We start from the raw sequence: 25,279 nt of genomic DNA, 5'->3' as shown, positions 1-25,279 counted from the left end.
CTCTGAGCATACATAAACTTTTTCCTCACTAAAACAAATCTGCAGAAGGATTGGAAGTCAGACAAAGTAGGCTCCCAAACAGAATTTTCTTCTTCCAGTATCACTCTTCTTAGATATTAGTAAGAGAATGAAGGGAAAAAAGCATGCAGACATCGGTCTGCCTATCAGCACCAAACATGTAGATTTATGTTTTCTCGTCTGTCAAGGTAAGCAATTTGATTCAGATAATTCAGACGTCAAATCCTATTAGCCATAGCCAATGTGGCTAATTGTAAAAGATGTAGAAATGATAGCGTTTAGAACATCTGGAGGGCAGCAGACTTTATAGATTTAAAATACACGAACCAATGAGCAAAATATCCATCATGTAACCATGGATGCTTGTGTGCATCCATGCTCTTTTCCAGACTCATAGAAACATCTGTGTAACATTGCTCTGCTATTTGCATATTCATGTAAGATGCCCAGCAATGGAAGTAGTAGACCAGCCTCACCCTGCCACCTGCAGAGATCTCTGTATGCAAAAGACACTTTGAAGAGTCTACTGCAGCCACTGAGGTCATTGAAGTTCACTTCCCAGCCATTTTTAAAACCAATTATCATTCTTGCCATCATTCTGTCAGTTGTAGTTATGTGCACTCTGGGCTAAGTGGTCATTTGTATTTATTTTCAGACCGTGCAGTCCTTATTTCTAAACATTAATGTGGCAAGGTTTTGAGCATGCTTGGAATCGAGAAGACCACTTGAAATGCCTGAAAAATAAGCATACTGGACAGTATATTGATGATTGAACTGTGGTGGCGCAGTGGTTAGAATGCAATATTGCAGGCTAATTCTGCTGACTGCCAGCTGCCAGCAGTTCGACAGTTTGATTCTGACCGCTCAAGGTTTTCTCAGCCTTCCCTCCTTCCGAGGTCGGTAAAATGAGGACCCAGATTGTTGTTGGGGACAACAGGCTGACACTGTAAACTGCTTAGAGAGGGCTGTAAAGCACTGAGAAGCGGTATATAAGTCTAAGGGCTCTTGCTATTGTGTTGGAGAAATGGGAACAGCAGAAGTGGACTGTGATTCATGTTTGTCCAAGGGTGCTATGTGAATTCTCATGAGAATGTACTGAATGCCTAAATTACAAAAGGAAACGGTAAGATTGGCACTAAGTTGACTTGCAATCATATCCATCCTAGCTGGCAAGAATTAACTTCAATATGAGACCTGAATCAGGAGAAGTTCAAAGCAAGCCTGACCAGAAAGAAGTTGAGCTGTCAAGCAACGGAAATCTCTTACTATAAATAGCAATAGCAATAGCAATAGCAGTTAGACTTATATACCGCTTCATAGGGCTTTCAGCCCTCTCTAAGCGGTTTACAGAGTCAGCATATTGCCCCCAACAACAATCCGGGTCCTCATTTTACCCACCTCGGAAGGATGGAAGGCTGAGTCAACCCTGAGCCGGTGAGATTTGAACCGCCGAACTGCAGAACTGCAGTCAGCTGAAGTAGCCTGCAATGCTGCATTTAACCACTGTGCTACCCAAATACATGGAACATATATCCAATGCTTTCTAAATTTCTGAGGTAACATGGTGGATTTGGATTAAGGCTAAGACAAGTATGAGTTTACTGAATGGCTTGAATCAAATCTGAATTTGCTATTCCAGCCCTGTCCTCTTTATACAAAATATTGCTTCTAATGAGTTATTTCTGCCATTAAAATGGTTGGCTATTGTCTGTGGTCTCCTGTGAAGATGGGTTTGGTTACTGTTACATTGGACATGTGAACGTTTATGAGGGACCTACACTGACAAACCCTTACAACCAGGATTATGGGGGGGAGGGGCGTGGGACGTTGCTATGGTAATAGAAATGACTACAAACCAGCACACATTCAAACATTACGGCTTGTAGGGAATATTAGCACAATTTGTAATATATGAACCGATTCTTCCCCTTTAAAACAAAGTAGGTCCTTACATACTGGGGTGGAAAAAGTAGTGAAAGCTTTCTTCTCCTTCGGTTTCCCTATATTTGAATCCTGGTTTTAAGGTTCTCTGACTGAACTGCCCTTACCTTGTGCATCTGAGCATCAAGGTAAATGCAGATGGCCATACACAAAAACACAGCTAAAGCTTTTTCTTGCTCTCCCTGTGTGTTAACTTGAAACTGTTGCTTAGCAACAGCTCCCTGCATATCACCAAGGTAACCAAAGAGAAAAGGGGATAAGGAGTGCAGACCCTGCTGGTCTTTTGCCACAGAACCCCAAAGGGCATCACTTACTACTTATTCAGAAGCAATGTAACCCCCTGCAGATCTGACCTGTCTACTTGACACCCACTGGCAAGGTCAAATGTCCCTTTCCAACACCAATACCAACAACAAAAGTGCCTTTTGCCTTTTACTACCTTATTGACCCACCAAATTATTTGGTGGGCCCAGTAAAGGGAAAGCCCAGTTAGGTTGTGTACCTTGTTGATCTTGGCTGGGTACTTGAGAGACCGCCTGCTGCCAATTACCTCCACTAGACGGATTAGATCCCACAGATTAGGCCTCCTCCGAATTCCATCCGTCGGCCAGTGTCGACTGGCGACTACCCGGAGGAGAGCCTTCTCTGTGGCTGCTCCGACCCTCTGGAACGAACTCCCCGTGGAGATTCGAACCCTCACCACCCTCCAGGCCTTCCGCATAGCCCTTAAAACCTGGCTGTTCCGACAGGCCTGGGGCTAAAGAGCTGTTGCCCCCGTCTCGAATGGTATGACTGTCATGTGTTTTAAATTATGCATTGTTATGTGTCGTTTTTTAATTTTTGTCTGTATCCCCCTTCCCTGGTTTGAGTTGTGAGCCGCCCTGAGTCCCCTTCGGGGGAAAAGGGCAGCATATAAATATAATAAACAAACAAACAAACAATCTAGAAAGCTAAGCAGGATTGACTCTGGTTAGTACCTGGATGGAGCCATCCAGGGCTGTGAGCTAAAGTTAGAAGTCAAAACAACACCCTGAAATAAGGCAATGGCAAACTGCTTTCATGTTTACCAAGGAAACTGCATCCATGTAGTTCAACAAGAGTCAAGCTTGAATCCAAGGTGACTCGAGTTTGAAAAAGGATATGACGGAATGTACTTCTGCACCCAAGTTGAAGGCTCTCGCTTCTTCTGAATATAACATACTTCCATACCATGGGTGGATTGTTGCCGGTCTTACTACCAGTTCGCAACCTGCGTGCGTGCCAGATGTGCGCTGCACGTGTGCGCACTGTTCAGTGTAAATTGTTCTTTGTGCATACGCAGAACAATTTACAGTGAACTGCACACATGCAGTCACAAAAAAAATATATGGTGGCGCCCAGCATTGGCAAGGAAGCTGGTTCAGGGGTGTGACAGACCTGGATCGCTGCGGGTTCTGCGAGCCAGGCCTGAATTCCACTACCAGTTCAATCGAACCGGGCTGAACCGGTAGCAACCCACCTCTGATCTATACCCTTCCTTAATGCAACTTTCCTACACGATGACCTGTAGATTATGGATTTGTACTTTCATTATTCCTAGCCATCAGTACCATTGATCTTATTGGTTACAGTTTATGGGAGCCTAATAATTCTGGGAGCTCACAAGTTTGGAGAAAAGTGAATGTATACAGGCACTGACTGACGATTAAGCTTATTTTTGATCGTAATTGTTTATCTGGTGGCAGCCATACACTACCATCTTTTGACTGGTAAAGATTTCAGTTCTACCACCCATGTTGCTTTTCCTCTGAAAGTAAACAGTACCACTTGGTAATCCCAATTTTAAGCCCTTGATAGTCTTCCATTTTTAATGTTGCTTCATTTTGCTAAAATATTTTTTATTGAATGTTTTACCAAGAACCAACACAAACTAATAAAAAGTAAAAGCAGCAAAGAAAGAAAAGAAAGGAAAAACTGCAGAAAGAAAGAGTAAAAAGTAACAGGAAAAAAGCTTCTGATTTTCTTTGCAGCAAATACAAGGGCAATTACAAAATTATCTCTTACTCTATGATTACAAAAGAGAACTCACTCTATTATCCAGATTTTTTCTAACCATCCAACACAAAGATCATATGTGCATTCCCCCATCCCCCTGTTTTATGCTAAAAGTCTATAAGGGCTTTCCAGTCAGCCACAAATGTAGTTATTGCCCCCCCCTCTAATCAAAGAGGTTAATTTAGGCATCTCCACATGTTTCATCATCTTTTTAACCAGTAAATTTCATTTGCATCATTCGTATTTGGTTTAAATACTTTAAAGTACCCTGCTCTTGCATTAAATACATTTCATCTTACTATACAAAAAATTACCACTCAGGCTGAATATAGTTATTCTGTTGATGGGGTTGAGAGATGGATGAGAAATTGTGATTGAAGCTCCTGGTAGCAATATTAAGTATGTGTATAAAAAAAGCATCATCCATTGTCACAGCTGCCCTAAAGTCCATACATAATTCTCTTACAAAGGAAAGTTCCTACTCAAACATGGGTCTCTCTTTGGAGTGACTGCCAGGGGCTGACAATGTTCTCTCAGATTATGAGGTAAGTGAAGAGCATGCAGGGTGGACAGGGAGGCTAGCAGCTTTCTCCATCCAACCCTCCCCTCAAAGTTGCAATAGTCTCTCTTCTGGGGATGCCATATCAAAACCTGAACTCAAATGTGCAAAAAGATATGCTGTGACGGGGACAACTCACATGGCCTCCCTCCTCCTCTCTATCACCCTTTGTTTCTTCCTTTTTTGGTTGTGAAAGGAATATTGCTCAGTAGGCTTGTGCAAAGCTGGAATGCTGTTTATAATTTTAGATCACCATGACAATAAATTTCTATGCAAACCCATGCTTAGCTCCCTGTATTTTCCAATTCAGGACACCTCAAATGGCATTTCCATTAGTATGAACAGGAATAATTAAATGGAAGAGAAGTTAGTGGATTATCTAGATAGCTATGCCCTAGCTGCGCAACCAGGTAAGCTCCCATTCCTGCCCGAGCTCCTGCCCACCTAGCAGTTCGAAAGCATGAAAATTTGAATAGATTGCTCCGTGGGAAAGTAACAACGTTCCATGCACCTTTAGTGTATAGCAGGGGTTTCAAACTGGATTTCTTTGAGGGCCGGATCAGCACTGTAATTCTCCTCTGCGGGCCAAGGGGGGCAGTGTGGGGAGGAAGGGATGGACGCCTCCTCCAGCACACTGCCGACCAAAACAGGCCATGTGGGGGCCGTCACATGGCCCGTTTTCACTGGCAGAGGCACCGTGAGCCGGTTCTTTGATATTTCCAGGCTGACCTGTGGGCTGGATTTTAGTACCCCATTGGCCAGATCTGGCTCACAGGCTTTCAGTTTGACACCCCTGGTGTATAGCCATACTGGACACATGGCCACGGAAAATGTCTTTAGACATTTCTGGCTCCCTCAACTAAGAAACGGGGATGAGCAACCGCACCTTATAGTCGGACACAACTGGACAGGGAAACCCTTACCTTGAACCTTTGTAGGGTTCAGTTCTTCTCTGTGCAAGGATACAGCTCTACTCTTTCATTTATATGGAGAACCAAGGGCTACGACTCATATCAGGACACAGTCCAAAGTTCATTTCTAGTTAACTCTTTGGAGAGCCTTGTTCCCATTTTCCTTCCAAGTTTTGAGGAACCCACAGGGGTTTCAAAAACCTTTTACAGCAAAGGTGACCAACCTTGGCAACTTTAAGACCTGTGGACTTCAATTCCCAGAATTCCCCAGCCAGCCATGCTTCTTTACCTCTCTTAGTGCTGATTAGATGTCCTACACAATTTCTTTTCAAATGAACAAAAATTATATTGACACTGCAAAGCAAAGCTTGCCTCTTATTTAACTGCAGTAATGATTGGGGATCCCACAAAGGCCCCACTGGGTTGGGAAAGAGTATTGGGGGTTGCAGTTGTTCACCTTCTGGTAAATGTACAGGTAATCCTCAATTTACAACCATTCATTTAGTGGCCATTCAAAGTTACAATGGCACTGAAAAAAGTGACATATGACTCTTTTTCACATTTAAGACTGTTGCAGTGTTCCCATGGTCACGTGATCCATATTCTGATGCTTGGCAATTGGCTCATATTGATGACAGATCCAGTGCCCTGGGGTCATATGCTCATCTTTTGGGACCTTCTGACAAGGGAAGTCAATGGGGAATCAGACTCAATAAACAGCTGTGCTATTAACTTAACAGCAGCAGTGAGTCACTTAACAACTATGGCAAGAAAGGTTATAAAATGGAGCAAAAACTAACTTAACAACTGTCTTGTTTAGCAATATACATTTTGGGCTCCATTATAGTCATAAGTCAGGGACTACCTGTATTGTTGTAACCATGGCGATCATGTTGAGAAGAGACAATTTTCTCATCCCAGGCACTTGGGGTGTATGCTCAATACATGCTCTCTAAATTCTAATGAATTTGTCTACATCATTTCACTCAAGTAATGCTCACAAAAAATAAGTCTGTAATCCAGGGGTGGGCTTCAAAATTTTTAGCAACGGCTTCTCTGGCCAGTTGATGAGTGGGTGTGGCTATAGTGCTGGGGCCTAGTTGGCCTCATGCACCATGGGGGGGGGGGGCGTTTTTGCCTTCCCCAGGCTCTGGAGGCTTTCCTCGAGCTCCAGGAGGGCGAAAGCTGCCTCCCCTGGGTCCGGAAGCCCTCCAGAGGCCAGAAACGGGGCCATTACCTCCATTTGGAACTTCTGGGAGGCCTGTTTTTGACCCTCCCAGCGCCTCTGCGTGGGCCCTATACTTACCTGGCATCTCAAACGGGCTGCGTGGAGACTCCTGGGAGAGGATGGGTGGGATCAGCCAGGGGTGGGATTTGTGGGTTCACCAAACTGGTCAGATCCTTAGCTAGAGAATCGCCTGAACCGCTTGCAAACCCGCAGCAACCCACCCCTGCTGTAATGAGTCTTCTCCTTGCCATAGTGTCTTGTTGGTTCTATGTAGCGAAATCCATCAAGGATTTGAGGTTTAGACCTGGAGGCAAACCCAGTGAAAAGCACTAGGAGACCCACCAATACTGATATCACAAAGCTGTGCAGGAGATAAGTGGAAGAAGGAAGATCAAAAATGTCCCTGCCAGATGGTCATCCGGGAAATCCAGGCCACCTGCTTATTCCTCTGAATGAGAGAGGTGGAAAATTGCCAATAAGCCCATTTTAGATAGGAGAAGGCCTAGTTAGTATTTAGCAACTGAGAAGAATATTTGTATGTGTAATAGGCTCGCATCCTAACTGCCAAAGATATGCCTACTTCAAGTTGTTCTGAGGTTAGACTTAGTGAACAAAAATGCTTATTTTGTATTTTGGCATCAGGATATCAGCTAAGACAGGGAACTACCCCCAAATGAATGCAAAATCATCAGTAAAGCCACAAAAGCGAAGCTGCTTAACTGCTTTGACAAGACTTGTCTGAAATAGCTTCTTACTGTACTGCCTTTTCAGTGAATTTTAAAAAGGGCAGAAAACAGGGCAGCATTTCCTCTTTCAATCAGTCTTATATCTACCCTGACTGTACCCAAAACTGTTTTCATTTACAGATACCCGCTCTCTTTGCACATGCATCCTTTGGCCTCAGAATTCCTCTTGGGCCTGATTTTCATTGACAAATATCCTCTGGTGCGAAAGCAGTAGAAATACCCCAAGACTTTACGCTCTCTGAGGTGTAATCTCCAAATGACACTCCCAGACGTAGGGAAAGTGCCAACTGTTCAGAGATAATTGGCAATTGCAACTCATTAATGCATCCCCACAGGACTGGAGATGGGGATTAATACTGTCAGACTGATGTTGAGAGACCCATATTTAGAGAGCGTTCTTTCTCTTTGCCCCCATTCTCTAATCACCTACCCTCCAAGCAAGTGAAGAGCAAGGGGCAGCACCAGCTGTCTCCCTCCAAATTATGGATTAGGCCCAGAGGAACCAGACAAGCAAGTGAGCAATTCAGATCCTACACTATTGGTATGACTGAGAGAAGGTGTAAGCAGGAGTGGGCTGCTGGGGATTTGCAGGGGTTCGGGAGAACCTCTAACTAAGATTCTGTGCAGTTTGGAGAACCCCCAAATTCCACTCCTGGATAGCCCTGCCCTCCCAGGAGTTCCCATACAACCTATTTTGGATGCAGGTAAGTGTAGGGTGTGCGGGGAGAGCAAAAAATGGGTCTACCAGAAGGCTTGAGAAAAGCCTCCAGAGCCTGGGGTGGGCAAAAACGCCCCCCCATGGTGCAGGGGGCTGACTAGGCCACACCCACCATGGCCACGCCCACCCAGCAACCGGGCAGAGAACCTCTTACTAAAATTTTTGAAGCCCACCCCTGGGTGTAAGGTGTTATCCAGGAAAATTTCCTTTTGTAGATAGGAACACACGAAAATGAGGCCTGCTGCCTCAAAATCCTGCCAGTCAAGGCAAACGGCATAATCTTGCCTTATAGCAGGACTATTAGATCTGTGCTGCAGAAATATAGACACTCACTAAATGGCAGCAACACACTGCTATAAAACTCAAATTCTGGGCATCTGGCAGTCATCCATAATTTTGCAGCTCAGTTTTGGCAGCTCGGCTTGAGGGCTGGGTTGGTACCAGTTTGATGTGGATGTAGCACTTCTATCTCTGCTTACCCTTTGGGGAAATCTCATGCTAGGGCTTTTTTTTTTAATTGAGAAAAACAAATCAACTACCACTGAGCCATTTGATACATGATGGCCTTGATTTAAGCTGCCAGTTTAGTGGCCCCCACAATCTGTTAATTACACACTTTAAACCAACAGGCAGGCATCTAAACAAAGGAATGAAAGAGGACCCTTTTGTGGTGGGGGAAATCTCGAGAACTAGCCTGAAACAATTTCAAATCAGTGGTCATATGAATCTCACTAATAAAACAACCACAGGTGAACACCCCACTATGCAGGTCTTCAATCTATTGCCATTAGGGGACTAATTATCCTCTTATTTACTCTTGAGTTCCTACTAGCCAATAGGAATGAAGTAGCTAGTTTCTAGTCCATCTTTCTCGGATTAGTGGCAGTTCCCGTACATTAAACAGCTTAAACAGAGCTATAAAACACACTGAATCATCAAAGTCTTGGCAATATGTGTATGAATTGAAGAAGATGGCTGCCTAGTCAACCACTTGGTAGCTTTGCCTGCAGTGCGTAGCTTGTCACAACCTTTCAGTGCAGTCAGCCCCATGTTATCAAGAAAGCAATAGGTTATGATTGCTACATTTTATGTCAGCCGATTCAACAAGTTAATAATTAAAACATCAAGAAATATTTTATCTGTTGCGAAAATCAAGATCAGTCGACACTCAAATTGTAGCATGATGCGTGATATAAGGCAGTTCCATTTCCAAAACTTCCTTTAATAATCGTTAGTCCGAATTTGCGGTGAAATAGTGTCACAGACAAAGTAATGTATTCTTTATTATTTATTCACTGCTCAGTTTATATACAATGCTTTGCTTTTATTTTATTTTATTTTTTGCTTTAAAAAACCCAGTTAATTACCATTTTAAAATGAAGATTAGACCCAAAGGAGATCAACTTTTTAAAGATCTTTTCTTCTGAGTTCTTTACTTACTAAAAGGTCCACTTATCCTCTTGCTTTTAATTAAATCTGTAGTCTTCAACTCATGGTGCGTCTGCTTAGTCTTGGATTGTAACCTCTAGCATCCTCAGGAAGCTTTGTCAATGACGAAGGATGTTGGGAGTTATAGTTAACATCTGGAGTGCTATAACTTACTAACCCTGTGTGTCTCATCTATTTTGGCTTAATGTGCAGTATGAGTCCAACCCCCACATCAACAGCCCAAATCTCCAGAGCCCATGCTGAAAATATCAACTCCGTTTGTTCATTTGTTTAACAATTTGGGCAATCTGCCAAAACCTACAGATTCTGGGGGCCAAAGTATTTAAAAAAACCAATTTTATTTGTAAATTTTGATTTGATTTGATTTGATTTTATTGACATTTGTAGGCCGCCCTTTTCCCTGAGGGGACTCAGGGCGGCTCACATAAAATCAGGGAAGGGGAAATGCAGACAATAACAAAGACACATATAATAAAAACAGTAACCAACATGCATTCATCATTCGGGAGGGGCAACTATCTTCATCCCCAGGCCTGACGGGCTAGCCAGTTCTTCAAGGCTGTGCGGAAGGCCTGGACGGTGGTGAGGGTACGAATCTCCACGGGGAGTTCGTTCCAAAGGGTCGGGGCGACTACTGAGAAGGCCCTCCTCCTTGTAGTTGCCAGCCGACACTGGCTGGCCGATGGAATACGGAGGAGGCCCAATCTGTGTGATCTTATTGGTCGCAGGGAGGTGATTGGCAGAAGGCGGTCTCTCAAGTATCCAGATCCACTACCATGTAGGGCTTTATGGGTGATTAACAGCACCTTGAAGCGCATCCGGAAATCGACAGGTAGCCAGCGCAGCTCGCGGAGGATAGGTGTAATGTGGGTGAACCGCGGTGCACCCACAATCGCTCGCGCGGCTGCGTTCTGTACCAGCTGAAGACGCCGGATGCTCTTCAAGGGCAGCCCCATGTAGAGCACATTGCAGTATTCCAGCCTAGAGGTCACGAGGGCCCGAGTGACTGTTGTGAGTGCCTCCCGATTCAGGTAGGGTCGCAACTGGCGCACCAGGCGAACCTGGGCGAATGCCCCCCTAGCCACAGCCGTCAAATGGTGGTCGAAGGATAGCTGTGGATCTAGGAGGACTCCCAAGTTGCGGACCCTCTCTGAGGGGTATAGAATTTGACCCCCCAGCCTGAGAGATGGAATATTGGTGGAATCCTTGGGAGGGAAACACAACAGCCACTCGGTCTTTTCTGGGTTGAGCACAAGCTTGTTAGCCCTCATCCAGTCCATAACCGCCTCCAGGCCTCGGTTCATCACGTCTGCCGCTTCATTGAGTTGGCACGGGGCGGACAGATACAGTTGAGTATCGTCCGCATATTGATGGTATCTGATCCCGTGCCTGCGGATGATCTCTCCCAGCGGTTTCATGTAGATGTTGAATAGTAGGGGGGATAAGACCGAACCCTGAGGCACCCCATATGTTAGGGGCCTAGGGGACGATCTCTGCCCCCCCACTAACACCGACTGCAACCTGTCTGAGAGGTAGGAAGAGAACCACCGCAGCACGGTGCCTCCCACTCCCACCTCTCGCAGTCGTCGCAGAAGGATACCATGGTCGATGGTATCGAAAGCCGCTGAGAGGTCAAGGAGAACCAGGATGGAGGGAAATCCTCCATCTCTGGCTCTCCAGAGATCATCAGTCAATGCGACCAAAGCGGTTTCTGTGCTGTAACCGGGTCTGAAGCCTGACTGGAAGGGGTCGAGATAGTTTGCTTCCTCCAAGGACCGCTGGAGCTGAAAGGCCACCACCTTCTCAACAACCTTCCCAAGGAAGGGAAGGTTGGAGACTGGACGATAGTTATTAAGGACAGCTGGATCCAAAGATGGCTTCTTTAGGAGGGGTCTCACCACCGCCGCTTTCAGTGCGGCGGGGAAGTTCCCCTCCCGAAGAGAGGCGGTCACGACCGCCTGGATCCAGCCTCGTGTCACCTCACTGCTGCTGGTAACCAGCCATGAGGGACACGGGTCCAGTACGCAGGTGGAGGCACTCACAGCCCTCATGGCCTTGTCCACATCCCCGGGGGTAACATCCTGAAACTCAACCCAGAGATGTTCCATCTGATCCTCTTGTGCCTCGGCTGGAACTGCAGGGGTGGAGTCCAAGTCCGACCGAAACCGAGCAATTTTGTCCGCTAAGAATTTGTCCGCTAAACCCAATATGGCTAACAATTCTGGTTAAATGCAAGGTGGAGTTGGATTGTTTCAATGGCTTTGAGAAATGCCAAAAGAGAAAAAGCTGCACAGGCCAGAATAGGAATATACAATTCATGTCCCATTACCCTCAGTTAGAGTGGGGACCCAGCAGGCCTCCTTGCAATTTTTTACAGGACAGGTAGATTCAACCTCAGCCAAATGGCACAGGTAAGCCAGTTTTATGCATTTCCCAGGTATTTATTTATAGGGGGGAAATGTCCGGATCAAACATAATTTCTAATGTTGGATTTTCCCCCTTACCAGAAGGAGCCTCCTTGTGGAGTACTGTGAAGCTGTTACCATGGCAACTCCACTGCTCTGTACAGGAGAAGCCAGCATGGCAGTATGACACAACAGGCTGTATCTTAACAGAACACACACACCAAGGGGTGTTGGGGGTGTCTTACCCCACAGTATTTCTCTCCAGAGAGTAAGTCATCTGTGTACCAAGTTTGGTTGAAATTGTTCGAGTCATTCCAGACTCGAACAATATATATATATGTGTGTGTGTGTGTGTGTGTTTGTCTGTCTGTGTGTGTGTCTGTGTGTGTGTGTGTATTTAGAGTTACAAATATACACAAAGTTACACACACACACACAACCACCACTATATATACACACAGACATACATACACAAAGAAAGAAAGAAAGAAAGAAAGAAAGAAAGAAAGAAAGAAAGAAAGAAGATAAGTAGTGCCAGGCACTCTGAATTGGCATACTGTTTCATATTGGAAGACTGCGTGATCAAACTGGGAGATGGTCAAAACGTGAGTAACCATCGCTTATAGGCATCTTGATTCATCTAGGGTTGTAACTTGTCAACCCTTTAAAGCACGGGTGTCAAACTCAATCATGTCACGTGATGTATCACATTTTTGCCTTTGTGGAAGCTGGGGTGGGCATGGCTTGCAGGTGAAGCATGGGCCACCAGTTTGACAGGTCTGCTTTAAAGCAAGCCAGGAAATAACTACCACAAAAATGATAGGAATGATATTTTACCATTTTACTGTAAACACAAATATTTTTGGTTACTGTATTAGAATTTAGTAGCGCACAATTAGTTTCTAAATAAACCTGTTCCAAAGTCTCAACTTTGTTCTGGAAAGTCTTTCTGCCTAAATCTTAGTAGGTAAATTATGATTGAATACCAAAGGCCAATATATATTTCTTTATATAGGAATTTTAGGGAGTCTATAGGGCTGTGATGGCGAACCACAGGTGGAACGTGGAGCTATTTGTCAGGGCACGTGAGGCGTTGCCCTGTCAGCTGGCCAGCGCGCATATGCACACTGGCCAGCTGACTTCAGCCTTGATTTGAGGCCAGTTTTTGCCTTCTGGAGTGTGAAAAACCGGCAAACCGAAACTTCAGGAACAGACTTCTGGTTTGCTTGTAGGGCTGGTTTTAGCCCTCTGGAGCCTTCAGGGGGCATCAGTGAAGGCTCTGGAGGGCAAAAAATGATCGTACAAGCAAACCGGAAGTGACTTCCAGTTTATCCGTAGGGCCGTTTTTCGTCCTCTGGAGCGTTCAGGGGCCTTCAGGAGGCATCCTTGAAGGCTCTGGAGGGCTAAAACCGGCTCTACGAGCAAACCGGAAGTGCGTTCCTGAACTTCTGGTTTGTCCGTAGGGCCACTTTTTTGTGCTCCGGAGGCTTCTGGGAAGCTCCTGAAGCCTCTGGAGGGCATCCGAGGGGTCGTGGAGGTTGTTTTCGCCCTCCCCAGGCTCCTATAAAGCCTCTGGAGCCTGGGGAAGGTGAAGAAAGCACGCCAAAAATTGGGGGAGTGCTGGTCATGCACACATCCGCACTGGGGTTATGCACATAACAGTATGGGTGTGGCACGCCTGCACATGACCGCTCCTGCGCTCCCCCCACTTGTGGCACGGAAGCCGAAAAAGGTTCGCCATCACTGGTATAGGGCAACAGCAACATAACTAAGGCAGAAGTATATCCAGTGGAGCAGGGATACTCAACCCCTGTGGACCCCCTGGTCCACAGATGGTACTGGTCTGTGGCTTTTGGGAACCGGGACATGCAAAGTAGTGGGTGAGTGTGCAAAGCTTCATTTGTACATGTGCAGGATCTAGGCTGCGTGCATGAAACTATCGCTGACCTCCCTCCCGCTGCAGCCACACCCAAAAGGTTGGGGAATGCTGCAGCAGAGGTAGTCAAATTGATTTGCAACCATTTGTTTAGAGACCACGTGAAATGCCACTTTTAACTGTTACAGCCACATCCCCGGAGTCACATGAAAATTCAGGCACTTGGCAATCAGCATGTATTTATGACAATTGTGGTGTTTCATGCAACCTTCTCAGTCAGCTGCTGATAAGCAAAGTCAAAGGGAAAAATCAGTTTTAATGTTTAATGACCACATTCTTCACTTAACCACGCAAGTATTTGCTTAACAACCCTAGCAAAAAAAGGTCATACAATCTGCGTGACTCACTTAACAACTGCCTTGTTTAGAAATGGAAATTCTGGTCCTAACTGTGATTCCTAAGTTGAAGACTACCTTTAAAACCAGACCTTGGTACAGGCAATCCTCAACTTATGATCCCAATTGAGCCCAGAATATATGTTGCTAAGTGAGAAATTTGTTAAGTCAGTTGCCCCATTTTACGACTTTTCTCGCCACATTTGTTAAGTGAATCACTGCAGCTGTTACTAACGTGGTTACTAATTGAATCTGGCTTCCCCATTGTCTTTGCTTGTCAGAAGGTCGCAAAAAGGGATCATGTGACCCTGGACACTGCAACCATCACAAATATGAGCCATGGTGGTGCAGTGGTTAGAGTGCAGTACTGCAGGCTACTCCTGCTTATTGCCGGCTGCCTGCAATTTGGCAATTCGATTCTTACCAGGCTCAAGGCTGACTCAGCCTTCTAACCTTCCGAGGTGGGTAAAATGAGGACCCAGATTGTTGGGGGCAAGAGGCTGACTTTGTGAACCACTTAGAGAGAGCTGTAAAGCACTGTGAAGCGGTATATAAATCTAAGTGCTATTGCTAAGTGCTAATATGAACCAGTTGTCAAGCATCCAAATATTAGTCACATGATCATGGGGATGCTGCAACAGTCATAAGTGTGAAAAACGGTCCTACAAGTCACTTTTTTCAGCGCCGTTGTAACTTCGAATTGTCGCTATGCGAACTGTTGTTAAGGCGAGGACTACCCTTATTCACTTCAGTTACTTCCATGATTTGGGGGTTCAGTAAAAAGTTGCTGAACTTGTGCTAGGCCTGCCTCCAATGAAATCCCAAAAGATCTTCTTAGTAAGATCTGCTGGGGACCCAAACATTTTTTATCTGTGGCCTCTAGCTCACAAAACACTCTGGGGAGCCAAGCGCATTCCACAGCCCTTCCCATCGGCTTGATGTGCAGGTTTCAGTCGATTATGCAGGATGATTAGAGCTGACAGCTGCTAGTTGCCAGTTTGTAAAGGCTTAGAAGTATGATTGGGTGCCAGAGAACTCAAAACAAAGCGTATTTCTAATAGATTCTTCCCCTCCCCCTGCTTTTTCTTCCTAAGCTTGCTGCATACTGATTCTCCGGGCTGGTTCCTTTTTTTCTTTTTAAGCTGTCAATCAGCGAGGATCAAAAAGAAAACTGAAGAAGTCATTTTACACCCTTATAATTCATTCTAATGAACACATCTGCTCAGACAGAGGCTTATTGCTAGGGAGAAAATGGGGGTGGGTGGGGGAGGGAAGAGAGCCATCAAAAGCAGTCTGGCACATGTGTCCAGGGAATATTATTTCTACCACCGATCTCAGTCTCTTGTTTCTTTACTTGGTCTATATGTCCCTTTGTCCTGCAAAAAGCCACATGGTTACCATAAAGTACAGCTAAGCATTAGCTGGAAAACGAGAGCAGTGGATAATAGAGCCATGTCATGTTTAATATCTCCCATCAGAATTTGGATACTGTACCCAGGCTTCTGTTTTAGGATGGAATCCTATTGTGCTTATGTGATTCCTAAGAGATAACAGCAGTGGAGTGTAAAGAGAAGAAACAGAAATAGGGGACAGTCTATGGGGTGGGTGGGTGATTGCCAGGTAATGCAAGCCAATATGAAAAATAAATACTATAATTCTACATGTACAGCCTGGAATTTGACCTAAACTGAAGAGATTGATTGTGAAGAGTCAGAGAGCTTGCTAAGTGGAAAAATGTCCTGAAGAAGAATTTCAATACTATAAAAGGAAAAGAAAAAGAAATTCCACCAATCATTTTAAGTATCCATCTTTTTTAAAAAGAAAAAAGAAAACAACTACACATGCCACAAACATACACATATAATTGATGCACTCTTAATTGAAGGCAGTGACTGGCTGCACTCTGCAATTTTATTCACCCCCAATATATACCACAAGTTTATTTCACCGTAGTGTGAAATGAAGTGGGTTTTGTATTATTAAACTACAATAGTATTAACTGGGGGTATTCCATTTAATTTACAAAATTATTCTTTTTAATAATCTGCTATGCTACTTCAAAAAAATGATGGGTTGCTTTCCAACCCAAAATAAAGCAGAGAGATAAGAGTTTCCTAAGACCACATAGCCTAGATGTCTAATCTCAAACCTTCTGTGATAAATTTTAATGAGTATCCTGTGGATTTTTGACAAATTTCACATTAAGATGTTCATGACTTCACAGTAATATAGGCTTGTGATGTAAACATGAATCTGCTTACATCAGATAAAGTAGCTGAACCAGACAGAAGATTCTCAAAGCTGATATAATTTCCTTGCCCCAGTCCACTTTTTATTTGGATCAAATTAACTACAATTTTATGGAGCCTTATTTGGAACTAGGTTGCCACTGAACTCTGTCTATGTACTACTAAAACCTTTGTCTGTAACCTTTAACTGGGCAAAATGGTGCACTATAGAGCAAAATATTTCAACCAATATAGCTCCAATGGGGAAACTTACAGAATGCATCCAGAATCCATTATTCCCGTGGAATTGAAATTTGGCAAATGTTATAGAAAGTTAATGGCATAAAAGCCATCATAAAGTATTTTATGACATCATACAGAACGTACTTTCAAGGCAGAGATATTTCTTAATTATCTCCTTAAAATTTTAAGAATTTTTCCAGTACCTTAGAAGCTTTGCCATTGTGGCATTGAGGAATCTGGTAAGGAAATATCTCTGAAATAATGTCCCAATAGTATATTACTAAAAACTCTTGTGTCTTTTTGTTTATGATTTTCAATTGTGTGAAATTATTGAGTTACTAAGGTAACTCAAATGGGCTAACTTACAGAACGCTGGACTCTCATGGGAATGAAATTTTGGGAAGCTGTGGCTGCTTCAGAGCTACCAGACCTTCCATTTATGCTTCCCAGAAACCCATTGATTATGTGGCACAAGGAAGATGGGAGAGTCATATCTCTGCCCGTTTTTCCTCTAGTTCCTGTAACCAACTGGTGGGCAGCATGACCTGATAGATGAACAACAATTGGTTGCTTTGGAACTGAGACTGAAATTTGGAATCTTTTAACAGTGGTGAGCAGCAAAGAAAGAACAAGGGAGTGACTTGGATGCCTGCTGATGAGTTAGGACTTACTGGGAGCGCCTGTAGTCAATGGATGAGCCCTCTTCCCCCTTGGAGGGATGGGACCCTTTGGGACATGGTGGGATTGGGAGGGGATATGCAGTTTTCCTTGTAGTCTTTGACTTCTTTTATTCCCTCTACTACCAGCAGACAGTTCCATGAGTCAGCTGGGGAAGAGGAGGAGTGGTTTCTGATGTTCTCTGCCAACTTGCCACAAGCAAACTCAATGGGGAAGCTGGCAGGAAGTCAGAAATCACTTCCGCTCCACTGCTGTGCCCAATCAGCTGGCAACAACACCCATCATGTGAATGGTGATTGGCTGCTTTGTGAGGCTGGGCTGCCTGGGAAGCACCAGTGCTTAGCAGGTGAGCCCTCATCCTCCCTGGAGGGAAGTGGTCCTTAAGGACATGCCAGGATGGGGATTGGGACTGTACTTTTCCTTGGTTGATGTTCCCTTTCCCCTCAGCAAATTGACAGGCAGTTCCACAGATCAGATGAGGAGGAGAAGTGATTTCTGAGTTTCTCACAAGCAATGTCAAATGGGAAAGCTGGCAAGAGATTAGAAGTTGCTCCCATCCATGATGATTTCTATTTTTCTGATTAGGTATGGAAATAACTTTGAAAGATGGCCTAATGGATCGTGGGATGTCTAGTAAGTCCTACTGAATAGATATAGGAATTGATATCATTGGCTGATATATATAATTTGATATATCAAATATAATTTGATATACTAAAACAGCACAGTCTAAATAAGTATTCCTTCTGTAGGTCTCTCTGGTATGGTTCTGTTCTGACCCAGGCCTTCCCGACAGCATGAAGCAGACTCCTTGTCCCTGACAAAAATCCTTTTATTGATTTACTGTAAATTCTGCTCATTCATATCGAGCAAAGTCTTTCAAGGGAGGATTACAGTCACAGACCTTATCTGGCTTGGAGAGCTGCCAGGCTGATATCTGCAAAACTTGGTAAGGAGTCTTGGAGAGTTACCAACCAAATTAAGCGAACTAAGTGTCTTCTGCAAACTCCACTCCGCTTTCGCTCCTCTTTTATTTCCTCTGGGAGGGGGCATTCATCATGCACCTGTGGCCTTACTCCCAAGTCGAGCCCTGTTCTTTAGCTATTCTCTTCGTCTAGGAACTCTGCACATGCGCACACTGGGAACAGGCTCCAGCTGTTCGACTGCCTCACTGATATCTGATTCTAAAGGCAGCTGATAACTGGCATAGGGCTCTGACCCCCCTCTCTGCCTCTTACACAGAGTCCTCATCAGAGCCTTCCTCAGACTCCAGGACTGCCCCATGTTCCTCCCCAACCTCCTCACTGAATCTGCTGCCAGCTCTGCTGGTCACTGGCAGGTCACAGCAGGTTCTTGACTCAGATAGCAATAGTACTTAGAGTTACATACCGCTTCACAGTGCTTTACTAGCCCTCTCTAAGTAGTTTACAGAGTCAGCATCTTTCCCGCAACAATCTGGGTCCTCATTTTACCGACCTCAGAAGGATGGAAGGTTGAGTCAATCCGAGCCAGTGAGAATCAAACTATGGGCAGTGCCAGTCAGCAGAAGTAGCCTTCAGTACTGCACTACATAGGTAACTTGGTACTTTCTTCTTCCAAAAAGGGTTTTTTTCTCCAAATTCCCAGTTGAGGCCAGATTTTAGTATTCCAAGTCCACTTTCCAGAGGTGAGGGAGCCAGACAAGGCTATAGAATATTTTAAATACTAATAATATAAATTTAAATCTTAGTCTGCTTGTTGACCATACGTAGTTCTTCATCTGCAAAATGGAAATAAGGCACCCCAAATTGCAAGACCATTGTCAGTCTGATGAAAATGAAATTTAGATATTTAACTGGAGCCATAAATGGGCTCACACATCACCCTAAATTGATGTTTATTAACTTTCATTGTAGTTAAGCTAGGATTTCCCTCCTCACCATCTTAACCTATATGCATAAGAATACATTTATAGATTTTTTAGGAAAACTGTCATTATTTTTTGGGCTTTTCAGACTGTCCTCTTATTTTTTCTGAACTTTAAGAAGGAAGTGAACTGTTAACAGGGTATACACTGTATCTTTGATACAAATTGCTTCTTACTGGTTCGGCAATACATCCAGAGGGAACACGATCAATTTCAACTATGTTGTGCTCTCCAAGGTACTGAAAAGACTCTTGTCAGTTTTTCAATACTATATGGGCAGTCCTAGCAAATTGTGAGGCACACCCATACTTAAGACTTTATCTCTTATTCTTGCTAAAAATGACTGGACAATACATAATCATACAGATTAAATGTTTTGTTTTTGCAGATATTGTTTACATGGAGTCTCCTGGTTATACATTATTTGCTGCTTCTGTTTAATTTTGGTATTTGTTTCACAATCGCTACTATCCTGTTATATTTGGATAGATTAAATGATGCTTGGATAACTCTGCTACACCCAGACAATCTTTATATAATATTCTCTAATGACAGAGACAAGGCATCTGTTAAAAACACAGTATGGAAGATACCACAATACAGTCCATGGGACTTTATTCATGTATGGAAGCTTGGTTTATGATTGAGCACCCATTCAAAAATATCTTTTGTGGGGGATTTAAGGGACATAAAGAAAAGCATTCAATCTTTTGCAGCTAAACACCTCATTAGGCCAGGTCTTGTAAGCAGCTTCCTGTCTGGTTGTCAGCAACATATGGGTCCTTAAAGTCAGTTGTTATTCTCTGTTTTAAATGGTCCATTGTACACATTTACTAGGGAAATTATTTCTGAACAAAGATCTTTCGAATTAGGCTGTTGTTATTATAATAGACTTTTAATGATAGAGAATGTAAGTATGATTAACAAAAAGTGTATCCTCCATCAAAACAGCAGAGCTAACACAGCACGATATCACTTTCCAAAATCTGTGTATTCGAAAATATTACATTACTTGTTCCCTCAAATATTTTGAGATTGGGCATCAGAGTTTGCCCCTGCTGCTCTTTTTGCATGGGATTCCTGGTATGTTCATGAGTCAGATTCACTTTGGACTTCACTTTTGCTCATATACATTTCTGGGGCAAAAACACATATTTGATCTCTCCTGAATAATGGTTGTTGCTTTATATACTCAAAGAGATCTGTGTGGCCCTGAGATGAACTGGAACCACGAAGGACCAGGTTTGAGTCCACTCTCAGCTCTGGAAGCTCACTGGGACCACTTACTGTACCTCTGCCCATCCCGGTTTACCACAATTATATTTTAGTGAAATATTGGAAGAAAGAATGTGGTATGTGCTTCTTGAGTTCTTCGGGATTATAAGTCTAACAAATCAATTAATCAGTAAAATGCCCCCTGAGTTTAAAGCAGAAGTAAGGCCTTCAGAAATCTCTGAAAATTGTTATCAAATTGTAATTCTAAAGTGATGAAGAGAAAGTTGTGAGACTAGCAGCATTTACTTTTAATTAAATATTTAACATGAATATTTATGCTTATTTTAAAATTGAACCAATTAATTTCATTTCAGAATGCAGAGGGCTTGTTTTCAATCGAGAAAAGAACTTGTACATTTCAGAGGTAAAATATAGTTCCATGTGTAGCACAAAGATATTTGAGGTTTTATATGTAATGCAGTGAGATGTGTCCATATGACTAGGTCATATATTAAGCCATGGCATGTTTAACATTTTGGTTTGTTGAATGCAACTCGCTGAATTCACATTATTCTAAACCAATTGGACAATTGCTTAGTAAGCGCTTAGAAGCTGCACTTCTGGTGGTGGATCTAAGTTACACTATGGTTGGACTAGTGATGCAAAATAAATGAGGTTAGAATTGACACATAGATAAGGTTGGCATTTTCTGTTCTTTTGTGGGATTTTCATTGCGCCACATGTTTTAATTTTTTTAATGAACCGTATTTTGGTGTTTATAGTATAATTTCTGTATTTCTCCCAACTTAAAATAGTAAGTTTTTCAGCAGGTCTATTGGGAGGCTTCCCTGGTGCGTGCATTCAGTGGTGGCACTTCAAATTGCCCATTTCTCTGCTATCAACTGTGCTTTCCAAGTGTTGGGTTCTCACATCATGCTAATAATCAGCACAATTAAGCCACAAATAAGCAAACCAGCTTGACAATCTTCTCAACGGGTTGTGCCACCTTACCAAACCTAACTCTTGGTCACATCTGGGGGAGGGGAAGAGAATGGGGACAGCAAGAAGAAGGAATTAGTGCTTATTTAACGATTCTCTGCAAGTAAAATAGTCCCTGAATTTGGAAAGTCCTTCACATAAAAGGAGCTATTCTGCTCATAGAAGGACCATCTATACCAGGGGTGTCAAACTCGATCCCGGTGCGGGTTGCATCAGGATTTTGTTTGCCCTTGGGGGGCCAGAGGGGCATGGCCTGGTTATTGCAGCCAACTGGGTGCGTGTGGCAGGGAGCGGTCCTTCGCTGTCTCCAGGACCTGTGGGTCAATTCTACAGCCTATCATGGGCTGGATCTGGCCTATGGCGTGTTTGACACCCCTGATATAAACCATTGTCTTTGACTTAAAAGAAGCTTTTTTCTATTTCATAAACACAGTACATAACTCTGAATAATATAGTTCTTGAGTTACTACCCACAATTGAGCTCAACATTTATGCTGCTAAGTGAAACATTTGCTAAGTGAGTTTGCCCCACTTTACTTTTCTTGCCACAGTGGTTAAGTGAGTCATTGCATTAGTTAAGTCAGTAACACGGTTATTAAGTGCACCTGGTTTCCCCATTGCCTTTGCTTGTCAGAAGGTCACACAAGCTGATCACATGACCCCTGGACACTGCAACCATCATAAGTCTGAACCAGTTGCCAAGGATCTGAATTTTGGGGATGCTGTAATGGTTGTAAGTGTGAAAACCAGGCATCAGTTGCTTTTTTCAGTGCCGTTGCAATTTTGAACAGTCACTAAATGACCATTTTATAAATTGAGGACTACCTGTTTCCCACTTCAGAAAGAATCCTTTTCCCTTGTATCCTTCAATACATGCACACATGCAAAATGAAATCTACACTTTCTCCAGTACTCCCCAAAGGATAGGATGACCCCCATAAGAACTCTGTCTCCTACTGCCCTCATCATTTCACTGCAGGTTCCACCTAAATTATGCTCTTCATCTATGTATTTCACTATGATCTTCTCCCAACACTTGCCTGCCTCCAGCGCTTCAGGCCAGTTTCCAAACAGATTTAGAGAAGTCATAAATCTATCAGCTTCCATAAGGTTTTAGCAAACATTGGTGACTTGGAAAAACTTTCATTCATTTCATAAATGTTTCCCTGCTTGTAAAATGATCCTTATTCATCAGGAGTAATTATATTAGCTGTTTTCAAACACTGTGAAAATTGATAATTGAGGGAAATTTCCAGCAGGATTTACAATGACCTTAGGAATAGCTTCTTGCAGGATATCCTGTTGGGGTGTTAACTGCACTAAAAATCTACGGCAAACTCCACAGTGGACAGCTGATGCTACAATCTTCCCTGCCTTTATATCCCCATACAAAAGGTTGGCAGTTATTTTGGATCAATGGTCAGGCTCTTTACTTTATATAAAAGATATATTGTTAAGACTTTGAGAGCCATGACAATTTTGCAACATCCCTGGAATTGGCACAACCCTATTGTTAAAATGAAAAAAATATATTAACCCCTTTCAAAGGCCAAGTGAGTTTATTTTAGGGCTCAATTTGGGGGGAGGGGAAGACCCCCCCCCACAATTTTGCTGCCAAAATTGTTCTTTTATTATGGGATTTTGACAGTGCAGCTGGGAGGAGGATCCCTATGAGCCGCCAAAATAAAGCTGAGGATCACATGAAACCCAAATGCCCTCAACAAATATCCTCTAATTAGCACACAAAGAAAGCAGTCTGGTATCATCCCAATTTGAATACAGGTAGTCCTCGACTTATGACCGCAATTGAGCCCAAAGTATCTGCTGTTAAGTGAGACATCTTTTAAGTGAGTTTGCTCCATTTTACAACCTTTCTTGCCACCGTAGTTAAGTATAGTTGATAAGTTAGGAACCCGGTTGTTAAGTGAGTCGGGCTTCTCCATTGACTTTGCTTATCAGAAGATCGCAAAAGGTGATTGCATGAGTTGGGACACAGCAGTCCTAAATATGAAACAGTTGCCAGGCAACTGAATTTTGGTCACATGATTATGAGGACGCTGCAAAGGTCGTACTGTGAAAAACAGTCATACAGTAAGTCACATTTTTAGCGCTGTTTAACTTTGTACCGTCACTTTGTACTAGGACTATGTTGGGCCCCCCCAAGCAGAGTCAGACAGTGAGGAGGTTAAGGAGGAACATGGGCCAGTCCTGGAAGCTGAGGAAGGCTCGGACAAGGGTTCTGCATCAGAGGCAGAGACAGGGCCAAGGCCGTCTGGCAGTGCCTATGGAGCTAGACAGCAGTGAGGCAGAGGAACAGCTGGAGCCTGTTCCCAGTATGCACATGCACAGAGCTGCCAGAAGAAAAGGGCCAATCAGTAAAGTCACAGGTGGAAGGTGATTGGCCCTCCCATAGGACATAAAAGAGAAGCGAAAGGGGAGTGGGCTTTTGCCGAAAACAATTTGTTCGGTCATTCGTTAGACATTTGTTTCAGGAGTGTGCAGATCTGTCCATGAATCTAGACACTCTGTGCCAAGTCTTTCCTTGCACCGCACCTCATTTAGAAAATATGTACATGGCAGCTTTCCAAGATAGATAAGGTCTGTAGTCATAAACATTCCTTTGAAAGACTGTTTGCCAGGCCTTGCTGAATGTGAATTGGAGGAATTCACATTCGTTTAATAAAAGGGGTTTTGTCAGGACCAGGACTCTGCCTTGTGCTTTTTGGGGAAGCCTAGGTCAGAACAGACTACCTGTAATTCCCACAATTTCTTGTGGTTGCCCAAGTGTCTGGAACTGACAGGAGCTGCAGTCTGAATTGCTTGCCAATGCCTGTTTTTATTTTTATATTTTTAGTTTATAATGCCATCCAAAGAAAATACAACTGCAGATGATAGGAAAAAACAGGGAAGAGAAAAGGGAAGGGGTAATGCCAATATCTGGAGTCAAACCATTTTTAAATCCCTGTGCCAGATCTTGTTAAGATTGCCCAATCATTCCAACTTTCAGAGAAGGTCTCCCTTGGAAGCGGCAGATAGAGCTGAGAGAAGACAAATAGAGTGGTTGACTGTGGGCTAATGATGCTGGCAACCATCTCCTCACAACGCAGCCTAGAACATGAGGCATCATCAAGGACTTTGTGTACACAGAAGAGCAGCTGTTTACCTCCTCTAAAAGAGCAGAGGAAAGAGATCTTCAAAGGCACAATTGTGGGTGATGACGTTGGTTCAGAACTGAAAGTAACTGTCAGCTCCAAAGCTCTGAGTCACCCTCAAAGCAGCTCATTATAGTGTCAGGCCCTGCCAAACTCGGTGGAAGCGAGGGCACCGGAGGAACGGGTAGAGGGTGGAACTGGAATGGGGGGTGATCCACCAGTATTGTTCATCCCCCTGTCCGTCATTAGCTCCTGTTTTTTTTTAAGGCTGCTAAGACAATGGGGGTGGAACGCCCCTGAGTGGGAGTTTAAGCAGAGAAACGCCAAGCAGCACCCAAAACAGCACCCGGGTAGATGGGAGCAATTATGGAATCATCACAAGAAATTATTGCGACTGATTCTGCTGCAGGTTGGCTTGGAGCAAGGAGTTCACGCCTCTTCCTGGTAGGGAAGTCGCCAGATAAAATTTTGGGGCACTTCCATCATCAGTTTTCAAAAAGGACTTGAAAATTCATCTGCGGTCACTTTCAAAAGTGTCGAAGTGGTCAGAACAAAGAACAAAAAGAGGTGTCCTACTC

General features: G+C 43.6%; 1 protein-coding gene across 2 annotated transcripts in view; it reads right to left on the bottom strand.

Moving 5' to 3' along the window:
* AGAP2 (ArfGAP with GTPase domain, ankyrin repeat and PH domain 2) overlaps window positions 1-25,279 on the bottom strand; it is a 99,175-nt gene that overhangs the window by 40,356 nt on the left and 33,540 nt on the right. The gene's annotated exons all lie outside the window — the stretch shown is intronic.

The sequence above is a fragment of the Thamnophis elegans genome, chromosome 2 (assembly GCF_009769535.1).
Source record: "Thamnophis elegans isolate rThaEle1 chromosome 2, rThaEle1.pri, whole genome shotgun sequence".
NCBI lineage: Eukaryota > Metazoa > Chordata > Lepidosauria > Squamata > Colubridae > Thamnophis > Thamnophis elegans.
The sequence above is the reverse complement of the archived record's forward strand: the minus strand, read 5'-3'. Positions and strand labels throughout refer to the sequence as shown.